The 15,439-nt window shown below is 35.8% G+C and overlaps 1 protein-coding gene across 1 annotated transcript in view; it reads right to left on the reverse strand.

Annotated features, from left to right (window-relative positions):
• The window catches only part of LOC126978658 (uncharacterized), a 243,488-nt gene extending 229,512 nt beyond the window's left edge, over positions 1 to 13,976 (reverse strand). Inside the window, exon 1 of the mRNA XM_050827647.1 lies at positions 13,967 to 13,976. The gene's annotated coding sequence lies outside the window, so the exon portion shown is untranslated. The remainder of the gene's footprint in view (positions 1 to 13,966) is intronic.
• Between the last annotated feature and the right edge of the window lie 1,463 nt (positions 13,977 to 15,439).

A 15,439-nucleotide genomic window follows, 5' to 3' on the forward strand; every position in this document is an offset into this window, starting at 1 on the left:
GTATGTACGGTATTTAAATGGAGTCATGTTTCCTCTAATCCAAATGAGATCGGTTGTGTGCTCATATGAATTCCAGCCCAAACCATTATTGTACCACCTTGATAGGGATGCACCTCTTGCGGATGTTAGAGAGGGCTTTGCTCGCCAAACTCATACTCTTCGTGAATCTGGATGAAATCCAAATTTGACAGAAAGAGTTCGAGTGACCATTGAACGTCAGTCCATTCTCAATGTTTTTCAGCAAACTAAGACTTCGTCCGCGATTTTTTTAAATAAAAATAAGGGACGAGACGAGTAGGACGTTCAGCTGATGGTAATTGATACGGCCTGCCCATTACAATGCTCAGGATTCTTGAAAAACCCCTAAAATTCCGAGCGGCATTACAACTGCGCTCGTCACCTCGTCCGCGATTGCCATACAGTAAAGCTGAAACTCTTGGTGGTCGGCAAGAATGTAGATCGGCTTCATGCAATCTTATCCGAACAGTTTAATCACTGACTTACAACTGGAGGACGGTTTGAAGTCTTCGCACTATTTGCTTGGCTGGCTATATTATGAAGAAAATGACACTGTTTTCGATTCTGGCAAGACTTCTGCCCGAATGCCATTCTGCGACATCTCCCATATCGTGTCCATAACTTGGAGATTACTTTTTGGTTGGTACGTACAGCCTCAGCAAATGGCCGTTGGCGTACGTTCCAACAATGCATCTCTTGTTAGATGTCGACGTGAAATAACGATTGAAGTACTCAAATCAATAAACTTTGCGTTTATTCTTTTAATTTGTATTTTATTTTAAATTGCGAAAGAAGCAATCAAAGAGATTCATTTTTGCATTATAACTAATTTTTGTACTCCCAAATAGTTTTTGAGGTATTAAGTTGTTTAAGAAATATTCTTAGATAAAGTTGATATTATATGTTTATTATATGATATCAATTCGACCTATAGTTCAAAAGATAAAAATCACTGCAACTTGCGTCACCTATCCGGCACTAATGTAATTATGTTCGTCGAAGTGGTCATGTTTTCATTTCAAAGGGCAGCAAGATTAGCAAAGTTTCATTTCAATTGGCGTAACACTACGAGTTTTAGGTGAACATATTATATACAGACATTCTCTTATGAATATATTTGATGAATTTTTCAAATGGCCGTGGATGTTTGAATCTGAAACTATTAGGAATAGAGAAAAGTACCTAAATATGTCTCAGGCCCGATTTTGATAATAACCAAACCTTTTTTTTTTAATCTATCTTCCTAGTGGGGAATCGAACCCGTTGATTTAGAAAGGAAAAATAATCCTGACTCGAACTGGTTTGCTAAGAACTAACAGGATACCAATGAATTATAGTCGTCCACATCTAATCTCTATTTTCTTATATTTTCAAATAATCGCCTATATCTCAACTCTTGTTAGGTACGCCGCTAAATACGGGCAACGCCGTCTCGACGTTTAGTCGCTAAAAATATGCAAGGGTTGTCTTTAAAATTGCAATAAGATGTAAAAAGCATCTTCTACTTCAATATTAGTTTCACTAAGTTAGTAGCAAAGTCGTCTTGTTCACCGGAATACCACTACGCTTGCAACTGATCACGTGTCACCTACATGACACGCCCAAATACTAGTATCGATTTGCATTAGAATGAATCAGTACCAACAGTCGGGATGCATTTCCGACCCGAATACCTATCGCCCTATGTCGGTTTTGCCGACCGTTTGGCAAAAAATAATTTTAACTCTCATAAGTTACTTAATATGAAACAACTTTGCTTTACTAGGGGACGTCCAACTACGGATGCACTTGTTGAACTAAGCAAGAATATTTTTGATGCCTAGGATGAATCACGGAATGCACTTGGTATCTTCTGTTATTGATCTAAGGCCTTTGATTGTGTTTTACATTCAACGCTGGTCACGAAGATTTATTACTATGGCATAAAACGTACTCCGTTCGATCTTCTGATTTCATATATTTAACAAAGGTCGACGTGAATGGCAGGAGATCCTGGGACTCCTCTCAATATGGGGGTATCACAAGGGTCTATTCTTGGACCGTTTCTCTTCCTTATATACCTAAATGATCTTCCCAACCTTATGGAAAAAAACATAATAATTTAATCTATCTAATAATAGATATTAATATCAACATGTGCCCCTGCTCTCTCTACCAGTCAGTCCTTATTTTCTTCTCCGTTTTCAATAACACTGTTTAAACAAATTGTTATGTTTCAAGATCACCCTCACTTCTGGGATTAAATTTATTACACAAATTTTTTTAAAACTAAATTTTATGAACGATGCGGGACTCAAACCTAACTGATGTTTTTATCAAATTAATTTATATTGCCAGTATTCTTATTCTTCCACGTAATGATAGTTTTAATTTTATGTAGTCATAGTATTGTAACTATAGTTATTAGATTTTTGAAAATTATATGCATTTAATCATTTAAAAAAACTAAAAAATTATATTTATATTAATCACAAAAAATATGGATATATTATAGTAGATAGTTATTTAACTTTATATACTTAATTCAGTTTTCACATTTTTATATGATATATATGATATTCACTACAAATACACTCATCACCTTGAGACATAAGATGTTAAGTCTCATTTGCCCAGTAATTTCACTAGATAGGGCGCCCTTCAGATAAAACACAATAATGCTTACAACACATCATCGTGATGCATCACGGCAGAATATGACGCCGTTGTGGTACCCATAATCTAGCCGGCTTCCTGTGCAAAGGAGCCTGGACCCTGGAGCCCCACTGGTTAAGTGCCGGACTAAAGCGGAAGTATCGGAATTTACTCAGGGGGCACGCTCTGAGCAGAAGAATCTCTCAATGTTCTTTATAATCATATATTATGAACGTAATTAGGTACCGCGTTTCAGACCAATTTTGTTGGGTACTGTATTCAAATTTGAATAATATCTCATATTTGTTAGATTTGAGTTTTCAAAACTTCGGGAGAGGAGCGAATCAATAATCTACCAAGGAGCAGACAGGATTCATACTTGAATAAATAGACATAATGAAGTGATAATAACATAAGACAGATTTATTGAGTTTTATATGAACTTAAATAAAGCCTGTCCTAAGCCCTTAACTATTAGAATACCAGCGTATGAAGACAGCGTGGTAAGCCATTTGCCTGAAATCCGGACGTGGAAAGCATATAAGTGTTAATATAACATTTAATATAGCAACTCTGTTAGCCCTTTGACCCGTAGGAAAACGACCGTAATTTGCAGCCAAGTGGGTCATAGATAAATAACTGAGTAGCTAGTTAATAATTTAGGTTATCGCATATTTTGTGACAGCAATACGAGCGGTAACTGAACTATACTCCTGCATAATTATAACGAATACATTACAAAACTGGGCAAGTGCGAAACTGGTTCGCGCAGCTAGCAACATTCTTGTAAATGATAATTCGGATTGAATTGGAACTGTATAAAGATCTTGAGTGGTGAGTGAAAATAATGTACAGTTTTACAGTTTCCTGCCTACATATTGAATGCTGTACGTTCAGTGCAATAGTTGATGAAATATTTTGTTTCTTGATCTGCCACAGAATGAAAAAGATATTGTGGTTAATAGAAACATCTGATGAGCGTGTTAGTTGAGTCGAGCTGGGATTTCCTACTTCAAACGATCCCCAAGTCCGTTGATGTCTCATAAGTATGAATATAAAAACCACTAGCTATAAATGTGTGTATAGCTCGTAGCCTGCAATTTAAATAGGTCAATTTGGGGCCATCACGCTAACGGAATCAAAGTACTTCCATCTCTATTATATCTGATCGTCAATGCTGGTAACGTAACTAGCCAACACGACGCATGCGCGCATTTTTCGGCCTAGTTCTTGGACGTGGCTTGCCTGTGTGCGTGGCTCGTGTATTGTGACAGTTGTACTTTGTAGGTCTGTCTGCATGTATGTGTTTGGCACGTAGGACGCGCCTCTCGACCTACATAGAGAACCCCGTTCGACGCGGATGCGACCACCCCTGTCCCCTCACACCGCAGAAGACCAATTTTTACAAACATTTAATTTCGTTCGGTGAATAGATAATATACCGCGCTACAATTTAAACATTACAACTAATAATTTCACGAAGATATTTTTATTATTACGTAATAATTCTTTTATTATTCAAAACAGAGTTGCTATTAATTAAATTTAAAATAGTGCCTAGTTGGTTTATATATATTATGATATATTAATTAATTCGCTAATAATACATATACAAATTAAGAATGAAATTAAAAAGGACATTATATTTTTCGTATTTAATACGCCGCCAAACCGAATGTTTATTGCTTGTTAAGTCCATAGTCGTAGTTATATAATTCGATGGGAACCTTTATTAAAATTTCGGGTAATCGGGAAGGTTATACCATAGAGTAGGGATGAATACTTAGGCTATACGCATAGTCAAAAATTGATGAAAAGTGTAGCTATATAATATAATATACTATTTACTTAGCTATGTTACATCAGTATGTTGGTCAGGTTACCTTGAGTGATTCTACCTTCTAGAAAGCTCTCAACCCGGACCTGGGTGACCGAGCTGTGTTTGATGTGGAATTACGAAAAAACCTTGTTATTCAGAGATATATTTTTTAAATTCAAATATTTTTATTCAAAATAGGATGTGACTTCACTTATTGAATGTCAAAAACTACCCATTCCAAAGAGAATGCCTCAGACCTGAGAAGAATGGGCGCAAAAAAATCAGCTGGCTTTTTTCATTTTCATCAAAAATATGTTACCAAAGTAATATTCTACAATTAGACTTATTATTTAATAGCGTGAGGGCGGTCGCTCCACGCCAAATCTGTGGAATCATTAAGAAAGTTATTTATGTTATAGTAACCTTTACCACATAAACGTTTTTTAACAATTCTCTTGAATATCGTAATACTATTTTAAACATTTTCTGGGATCTTGTTGTAAAAGCATATACATCGCCCCACAAAAGACTTACTGACTCGACCTAGCCGAGTAGTAGGCATAACAAGTTTATGTTTGTTCTACACTGTTACTGTTAAATGCTATAGACTAACGTAGAAGAAATAACTGTCAATTTATATGGAATAGGAGGACACTCTTAACTGGTGGTAAGTGACGACCTCTACAACTCCAGATGAACAACAGTAGGTAGTGACCTTCTTTTACATTACAATTTGAATTCCTGTATTTATGAATATTTCCTGGTCCTCAAATTCAAACGTAAATTTTGTACTTTGTACACCTAATAATTATTTAATTGATTTATGTGTTTCGTTTGCACGTAGTTAGATAATGTGTTAAATACCTGCCATTAGGGTTACCATCCGTCCGGATTATTTCGGACAGGTCCGGCTCCCAAACTTGTCCGGATTGTATTTTTAATTCGATGGAATATAGAAATGAAACCTTCATATTAACTAATATCTAATAAACATTTGGAAGAGTGTATAAATCATACATTTTAATTTATATTGTAATATAAATTAGTTTTAAAAAAGACCAACTTTACATGCTGTAAGACCATATTAATACCACCCTATTTAATGACTAATAAATAAATAATTTAATTGTGTCGTCCGCCAAGATCGGCAGGATTGTCGATGATTGTATTTGTGGAAACAATGATATAGTGGGAGTGTACCAGTGGGAGGCTCCTTTGCACCGGATGCCGGCTAGATTGTGGGAATCACAACGGTGACTGTTTCTGCCGTAAAGCAGTAATGTGTCAGCATTACTGTGTTTCAGTCTGAAGGGCGCCGTAGCTAGTGAAATTACTGGGCAAATTAGACTTGACATCTTACGTCTCAAGGTGACGAGCGCAATTATAGTGCCGCTTTGTTTTTGGGTTTTTTCATTAATATTGAGCAGCGCTGCATTGTAATGGACAGGACGTATTAATTACCATCAGCTGAACGTCCTGCTCGTCTCGTCCCTTATTTTCATAAAAAAATAGCATACAATTGGTTCGAGCGATGACGACGCTTCTGTGATACACTGACTGACTACTCGTCAATACGTTGAACACGTGATCACCAGCACACCGCGTGATGTCCACTCGTTGACCACGCGACGTTACTGACGATAACGCGACGTCAATCTATTGACCAGTGGACGACGAACTTCGGTATAATATATAACACAATAAAATGGGTACAAAAAAGCGTGTGTTCATTAATTACAAATTAATTTTAGTATGATCGAACTACATACAACGTGCGGATGCTAGCACTCCGTTAAACATGTTAACAAATACACTTCTAGAAAACAAAATAGGTCCAACTTTCTCATTTTCGGTAACTAATCTTCTTAATATATATAAATTACGTGACACGTTGTTTGTCCACAATGGACTCCTAAACTAATGAACGGATTTTAATGGGGAATACTTCATGGAGTGCAGTTTAGTCCGACTTGAGAGATAGGATAGTTTTTATTTCGATTTGGGACCCAAAATTATTTTAATACAACATACTTTCTATGAGAGAATTTATTGACGTACGGTTTGACAGCTCTGCTGTGACGACAGGGAGCATTTTTTACGAAATAATTCTTGATGTTTGGAATATTATTGGCAAATTCCTATAAAACAGTATTATTTCACTATCTACAGAACGACTTTTGTCGGGTCAGCTAGTTATAATATATTTTATCACTACATTATACTTATTGTGCAAATCTTGTCAAGATATTAAACCTATAATATTTTTTGCAATACAAGACCACTCTTATTTAAATGTCTCATTCCGGTCATGCTTTTTTTTTGTTTAAATAAATTTATAAGGAGTAATATTAATCCTTAAATACTGGTTTTTGTGAAATCGCCACTTCCAAGTTGTCAATACCTTAGAATCTACTAAAATATGGATCCCTAGTATATTGCAAAAAATAGCCATTCGGGTGCATCAACCTAAACACAATAAATACCTTTAAGCTATTTAAAGTCAAAGTCAAAAATATTTTACTGACAAAATTAAAATCAAAAAATTGCTCGTCAACGTCAATCACCAATACAATTCAAATACATGTTAATTACACAAAAACTTGAACATATATATTTTAAAAATAATTCAATTCAACAAGGCTGAACCATAAAATCCATAAAAAAAAGAACTATTCAATTCCACATTGTAATATCGTTTACGTAATCTTCAACTTATTAAATGATATTGACAGAAGCGAAGCTGCGGTTAAAAGCAAGTTTAGTCATAAATGGGCTGGCGAGAAATGTCATTGTAAATAACACACATGGTCACACAATTATCGGATAACTGCTCTGAGCTCGGAAAGCTGACCTATTTTCTATTTCCATCGACGGGCAGAGGTGCCCCGGATCGAGTTTATCACATGATTTAGGTAATCGTCCACTCGCGTATGCCCCCTTAGGAGGAAAGTGATGCTAATATTACTTTACATTATAATATAATAATCTTATTATATAGTATCACATACACTGATGTAGTAAGCAATAATTGTAACAGCTTTAAATACCATTATTATAGGTGATAATTTTTATTATGAGCAAACATTTACAACCGAATTCCATCATCGCACTTTCCGGCTAAACTCGTGATTCTTAATATATTACAAGAGTCTGTGTTGTGGAGTTCATATATAATTAAAAATTTAATTAAAAATATCCAAGTATACCTGAAATACACTTCTCCACAAATTATTTTGCCCATAATTAGGCATAGCCTGTGCTATGGGTTGCAGGATAACGAAATACGATATACTTAATTAAATATGCATGAATACAATTAAGCATCCATTCAATTTAGCATTGTGATGAATCAACAAATGGCCTGAGTTATTGTAGTAGGTCTCAATAATAAGGTTAGAGTAAATAATAAATAGATAAAGAAAATTTGTAAATCTACCTGTAACTATAAGGTGTTGGTGCTAGCAATCAAAGTATGTGTATTGTATTAAATATATTGTTATCTTGTACCCATAGTTACAGGATATGCCTAGTTTTGGGGCAAGATAATTATTATAAAGGTTGAGCATGAAGGAAATTTTTCATGAGTTATGTTTTATGTTAGTGATTAACGAGCGATGACAATTAATGACCGCTGTATCTTATTTAAAGTAAAGATCATCCACTGATCTAGATTTATTGAAACTTCAATTAAATCTTTGATCGACGATACGTCTAGATATAGACTTTGACAGCTGTGAAATCGTCGGAAAACAATTAACTTTAGAACTAACCTCTATTAAGTGTCATACAAATCCTCGGTGTAAGACGGTGTCACGAACACTTAACTAATATTCCTGTTTTTATCGCTTGTCTTACAGCAACAGACTATCTTTCTAGACTTATAAAATTATCTAAGAAGTTCTTACGACATTCACAAACTGAGGTGGAAAGGTACAATTCGCAGTGTACGGAGTTTATAACTCCAATAAGCATACCAAAAAATAGGCATCTACTTAGTTATATTCCTTTCTCAAATATTATTCAGGTTCACAGTATAATATTTACAGTTGTTAATAACGGCTCGTTTGCAATAACCCACACGCCCGTTTTAATCACACAGCGGTTTTCAATACAATTGTGGGAAATAATAAAAAAATAAATTAAAGAATTAAATATGTTTATTTCAACACATATATTTTGCACATAGGTTAACAAAAAAACAATTAATCGCACAAAAACAAATTATCATTTCAAAATGGCGCGTTTTGCAACTGGGCTTTTTTAGAACGGCAACGGGGTCGTACGTATTATATAAATATTATTAAAATGTTAATTAAATATTATAATTAACCATTTAAAATAATGTTTGAAATTCAATGCACAAAAACATACGGACTCATTCATTTATATGTAAAACCATATCCGATATTATATATAAAACTCCTACTACCAAACTTTTGGATTGACTTATAAATTTAAAACTAAACGAAATTCATGACCTCGTAAAATAAAGGGGCCTATGGGTAAGTAATAATTTTATAACCTCTGAAAGTACCAACGCCATGTTTAGCAAATGTATTGAAAGAACACTTTTGAATAATCAATTACATATAAAACAGTATGAAAACTACCACTACCAACCGATTCTTAAAACTGAATGCAATCGAGTCACTATTAATACCAATAAAAATAAGCTTTACATAAAATAAATTGAGTAAGCCGTATGTATATATATTTAAGTATTTGGGAAGTGACGCTTATACGTTTAAACAATTCCTTTGTTGCAGGAGCGGCAGATGAGATCTGCTGATTATTTCTCCATCTATTCACTAGAACAGAGACGGGAACAAAAGGTGTCAGCTTCTGTACAATTTCACTTATAGATAATCAAATCTTTTTGGTTTGAATCAAATGGAATGTGCAAAACGAAAAACAATAAAAGACTATCAATTTATTTTTCTGTCACATACATTCTTAAAAACGTTTTTTGTTTTATTTTAGATAAGTCTTGTATACAAATGAGTATTAAAAAAGATAAGATGACTCCTATATACTCCATCCATAACTATAAAACATCGCCCAATAGCTTTTTCTCTTTGTTTGTGGAAAATGAATGAATAACTCATAAACAAAGAGAATTAAAAATATTCTGATTGGTTGGATCTGAAGCTACTTGTTCAGTACATAACTGAATGGTAACGAGTTTGTTTTAAGTGTAAGTGCGCTAACAAAGGTTTCTCTTTGTTTGCAGTAGAAGGCTCGCTGGTCTGTCGTACTATATTTAATTTAGTCTGCGAGGAGTGAGGAGCGATGCGGGAACCGTATGTAGGGCACCTAGTTCTGTACCTCCCAACCCACCCCTCCCTGCGGGCTACTGGGGCCCCGTGACCTATTTACTTCAGCTTTACGTAAGCCCCGTAGCCGCCCTCGCTGTACGTAGCTACTGCTATCTACTGCTTCAAGCAGCTGTAATTTGATTTGTGTCTAGTTAGTTAACACACGTGACTCCAAGCTGCGGCTTACAAAGAACCCAAAACTAAAGCCGAAACTAAGCCGCATTTTATGTTTTATAAAACGCCTTTGTCTTTCGATCTATTCTTCTGTTGTCTATAATATGACGTTATAACAATCATACATAAAATTAGCAGGTGGCTATATCCGTATGTAGGTAAATCATAATGTATTAAGAAATTAAACATTTTGACATTATTCGTTTCACCCACACTTTCTTATATTACTGTGGTTCTGCTTCAGTATATGAATGTTAAACAGTTAAAGAATAGGTACTAGTGTTATAACATTCTTTTCAACACACTTTCTAATAGCATGGGTCTTATGACATCGATTTAAGTCTCATAATTCAACATAACATTAAACACTCGAAGTGCTATGATGTTGTTATTATATTATGCCGATTTTGTTTATACCGCACTTGTGCAGTCGAAATATAGAAGTGCCTAGTTTGGGGCTAGATTGATTATCTAGGTGTGAAAGTGGGCCGGCCATACATTTACATAGAACAATATATATTTATGATACAGACTCTGGAACGGCACAGGAATACCCGCGCAAAGTGGCGCGTTTGAATAGCCGAAATATATCGCACGAAAATAATATTTATTTTTTAATTCAATAACAATGTTTTTTATTTATAATTTGACGTGTTTGATAACTTTTAGAATGTAAATAATCAAATTCAAGTATTTTTAAAAATAATGCATATACCCTATTTTTCATACGTGTGTAATGTTCTGCTAGGGCCAGAGAAAAAGCCAACACATTTACTGAAGATTATAATATATTATCTAGCAGATGTTCTTACTTATAAATCTGACTTTTTATGGATTTGAAAGTATTTATTAATCAGGGGGGTTATTAAAAGCTTAAAAAATAAGAAAGATCCTGGTTTTAATCTGATTACGCAATAAATTCTTAATGAGTACTATTTTGGATGGATCAGTATCTGACATAAAGAAATTAATATAAAATTAGAAGAAATATGCCCATAGATACTTTGCGTTATTAAAATCATACTTGGAAATACACTATTTCAACTAAAGGAGGGACACAAGCTGCTACTGGTACCAGAAGACGCTGTTATTGACTATACTATAGGTGCACTCCGCCAAATGCATATTTATCCACATTAACTGAAATTATTACTACGATAAATTATGCTGGCGATACTACTAACTTGTGTAGTGACAAAGACCCCTGCAAAAAAGACTATATTATTTGTAAAATTATGATGAAAATAATATAACATTTAGAATATGAATATGATTAAATGAAGAGAAAAATAGTTAAAAGAGAGTTGTTGCATTTTCTACACTAATAATGGGTATAAATTACTTACTGATGCTATTTCTGTAAGCTAATATTCAACGCAATGAAAGTATAGAAAGTGCCAAAATTAGTCTAAGGTAAAAATTTAGCCTCGAGCAACTTTCACTTTCTCACGTTGAGAACATAAAGGGTTTTAGCTGATGAAATATTAGATTGAGTATACCTAAATAGCTACATTCATTTTATGCAATTTTAATACTTTTAGCTATTGTTAATACAAAGTTGGATGCTACATTTTCTTTGTGCAGACAAAGTATAAAATAAAGTGTAAAATTACTCGAGTATTTATCTGATGGTAGAATTATGAATAGTTCTTAAAATTCAAAAGTGCCCATATCATGCGCCTTCTGGAAGTTTTCACTTCTATTTTTTCCACACACCTTTTTATGTTACGCAATTATTATTTTACGCTTGTGATACTGGTGATGTTATAAAGCCAAAGCTATCAAAATATTGTATTGTCATTATTTCTCAAGTCGTTAATTTTTTTTTGAAGTTAATGGTACATCATAAATGTGGTGAAAACTAATTTGAAAGATGCCGTTACGGAGTTAGTTATACATATACCTATGTATATGTCAATCAAACATAAAGCGTATAAAATACAAATTTGTAATTTACCAAAAATAATGATGCCATAACATCCAAAGTAGTGGGTGACGTGAACTGCAAACATACATAATTATTAAGTACATAAAATAACATATTATTCCGTCCCAGCGGATACTCCATAGGGAGTGCTACTTGCATCTCTCTCTCCCCAAGAGAAGGTCGCCTTTGATGAAGGCTTGAGGGCACTTGCCCAAATGGGTAGGTATTTAGGTTTTAAGTGAGTGCCACATAACCAACGCAGACTTTGACTGCGTTGGTAAAAAAATTTATAATAAAACGTAGCAGTACCTAGTAGTTTGTACGCATAGGTGAGCAGAATTGTCCCACCAACTTTCTATACCTACTGAGTCTACGGCGAAAGCAACAGAGAGCTTTTGTGACAGTAAAATATAAGTACTACTCATAAAATTGTCCGAGTTAAATTTACCACTTAAATGAAACTCGGACAATACTTTTATATCTTTTTTTTTCCATGGAATAGGAGGACAATCGAGCGTACGGGTCACCTGTTGTTAAGTGATCACAGCCCCCACAATCTCTTGCAACACCAGAGGAATCACAGGAGCGTTGCCGGCCTTTAAGGAAGGTGTACGCGCTTTTTTTGAAGGTACCCATGTCGTATCGTCCCGGAAACACCCCACAAGGAAGCTCATTCCATAGCTTTGTAGTACGTGGAAGAAAGCTCCTTGAAAACCGCACTGTGGAGGACCGCCACACATCCAGATGGTGAGGATGATATCCTAACTTGTGGCGTGTCGTGCGAAGGTGGAATTCGGCGGCAGGAATCATGTTAAACAGCTCTTCGGAACACTTTCCGTGATAAATGCGGTAGAAGACACACAATGAAGCGACGTCTCTACGCAACGCCAAGTGATCCAGCCGTTCACAGAGCACTGGGTCCCCGACAATTCGAGCTTCCGATACTAGGCGAGGCTTTGAGGGAAGTGTTGTCGAAGAGCGGTGATACGACAAATGGGGTTTTTTTTAGTGGTAAATGCGCAAACTTGAGTCTTCTGGGGGTTAAATTCGACAAGGTTCAATTTTCCCCATTCCGGGACCTTCTTAAGAGAGGACTCGATAGAAGATACAAGTTTCTCCCGGCACTGGTCGACGATTTCCCGAGAGAGACCTGCATGGCCCGTGTATACGGCATCACCAGTGCTGTCGTCTGCATAGCAATTAATGTTGGAGGTGTCCAACATATCATTGATATGCAGAAGAAACAGCGGAGACAGCACACAGCCTTGGGGCACCCCAGCATTCACGGGCTTCGGGTTCCAGCAATATCCGTTAAAAAGGGCCTGTATGCTGCGCCCAGTGAGGAAGCTGGAGGTCCACTTGCACAAGCTCTCGGGAAGCCCAAATGATGGAAGTTTGGAGAGGAGCGCCTTGTGCCATACACGATCAAAGGCCTTCGCTATATCCAGGCTAACTTCCAGGCCTTCCCCCTTGCTTTCAATAGCCGCAGCCCATCTATGTAGGTATACCAGAAGATCACCTGCCGACCGACCATGGTCGTTGTAGAAACCCTTATTGTCGGTCGTTGATCAACTGGTGACCCTCTAGGTATACGAAGAGCTGACGGCTTATTATGCTCTCCATGATTTTGGAGAGCAGGGAGGTAATAGCAATAGGCCTGTAGTTTGCCGGATCCGAACTGTCTCCTTTTTTTTGGATCGTATGGACAAGGGCTGACTTCCATGAATCAGGGACTACGCCTTTAGAATAAGAGTGCCGGAATAAACGCGTTAGCACCGGCGTCAACTCAGGAGCACACGTTCTCAGCACGATTGGAAAAATGCCACCCGGCCCGCTCGACTTCCTGACGTCCAACGAAAACAGAGCTCGCCTAACAGTTGAGTGTCTGAACTGTACTTCAGGCATAGGGCTCTGACACCGCGGGATGGTCGGCGGTGTTTTTCCGTTGTCGTCTATCTAATCTAATCTAAAATATATTAAGCGGAAAAGAGGGTGACAATTCATAAGGCGAAAGAATGTGCTGCTCGTGTGGTGAAAAGCAAGTAGGTACTACTTGGACCACACGGGCAAAAGATCAACCAGATCGGAAATATATGGAGGAAATCTTTGCCAAAAAAGGGCAAAAAGTCTAATTATTATTTTAAGATTAGAACCCAAACTCAAAAGAAATTTAAAAAATTTACATAAATTGTATTATAAACTCTCTCAGAAGACTGAGGCAAAATAGAATCAATATCAGCAGAAATAATATTAATAATAACCCACAATACTATACCATTAGACATAATTCTGTGAAAGTAACTAAATATTCCAATCTTGCAGTTTTGATATCAGTCAATGAACGTATCTTATCTGCTTATGTAATAGAACTTAGTTTACTCGACATAGTATCTAACAACATTCCTAGAAAAACAGCAGTATCAACTATGTCTAGTTCCTCGTTCTTAAGTTGTAAAACATTCATTACTTCTTACGATTTTGTAAACGAAAAGCAATACATTTTTAAATTCTATACCAATAAGAAGCAAGTTATTTGTCTTATACACATCTTTAGTGATTGCAATTTTAATATAATGTTAATATGATGTATGTATTAAAACAATTTCATAGTTATCCTCAACATGACAAGGGAGGTCATGTAAATGAATTAGAAACAAGAACGATCCTAAAACTGAACCCTGTGGCACTCCCATTTTTACAATTGATCCGAATCTTATGAAACAAAAAGCCGTTTAGCCATTAGGTTAAAATGAATTTTTCAAAAGTCCGGCTCTCATTTTCTGTCTGATGTTATCTGCAGGAAACTTATTTTAGCTTTACTTTTGTTTTGCTTCAATGATTCAAACTCAAGTAACAGGCCACAGTGGTCCGAATCTAATTTCTAAAATATTAATATAGAAATCTCCAGATATAATTTAGTTCTTCATTTGATTCTGTAGTTCTAAGCAATACTTTAAATACATACAACACAACTTGAAGTGCCGCTCAGAATTTTTGAGGTTCTCCAAGAATCCTGAGCGGTACTGCATTGGAATGGCGGCAATGGACAGAGCGGATCAATTACCATCAGATGTACGTCCTGCTCGCCTCATCCCTTATTTTCATTAAAAAAAAGCATTTTCAACAAAAATTTTGTAATATGTGTATTTTCTTGTACAAAAAACAAAAGGATTAAAAGTAAATATGACTTAAGTATCTATGTTCTGATTCATTATCCACTTAAAATAGTTTTCCTCCAATAAACCAAATCCAGGACAACCGATCCCTGTTCAACATGAAAGCTAAATGCACACTGTATGTATAGAAAGAAATGAGTAGGTATGTCGTGAAGAGTGCATCTGACATTTCAGCTTCAGGCAGTCCATGCATTTCTAACCTGTGTTTGTTACAAACAGTGAAGTAATAACGGATGGAGATTATCGCCTACTCCTTCGTCTGTATAACAGAGATTTAATGTCAGTGCCGGATTTGCCACGTAGCAACAGTAGCAATTGCTACAGGCCCCCGCGAGAAACGGGGCTCCGCATATCAACATCTGCTTGAGAGTTCTAT

Source organism: Leptidea sinapis, chromosome Z (assembly GCF_905404315.1).
Source record: "Leptidea sinapis chromosome Z, ilLepSina1.1, whole genome shotgun sequence".
NCBI lineage: Eukaryota > Metazoa > Arthropoda > Insecta > Lepidoptera > Pieridae > Leptidea > Leptidea sinapis.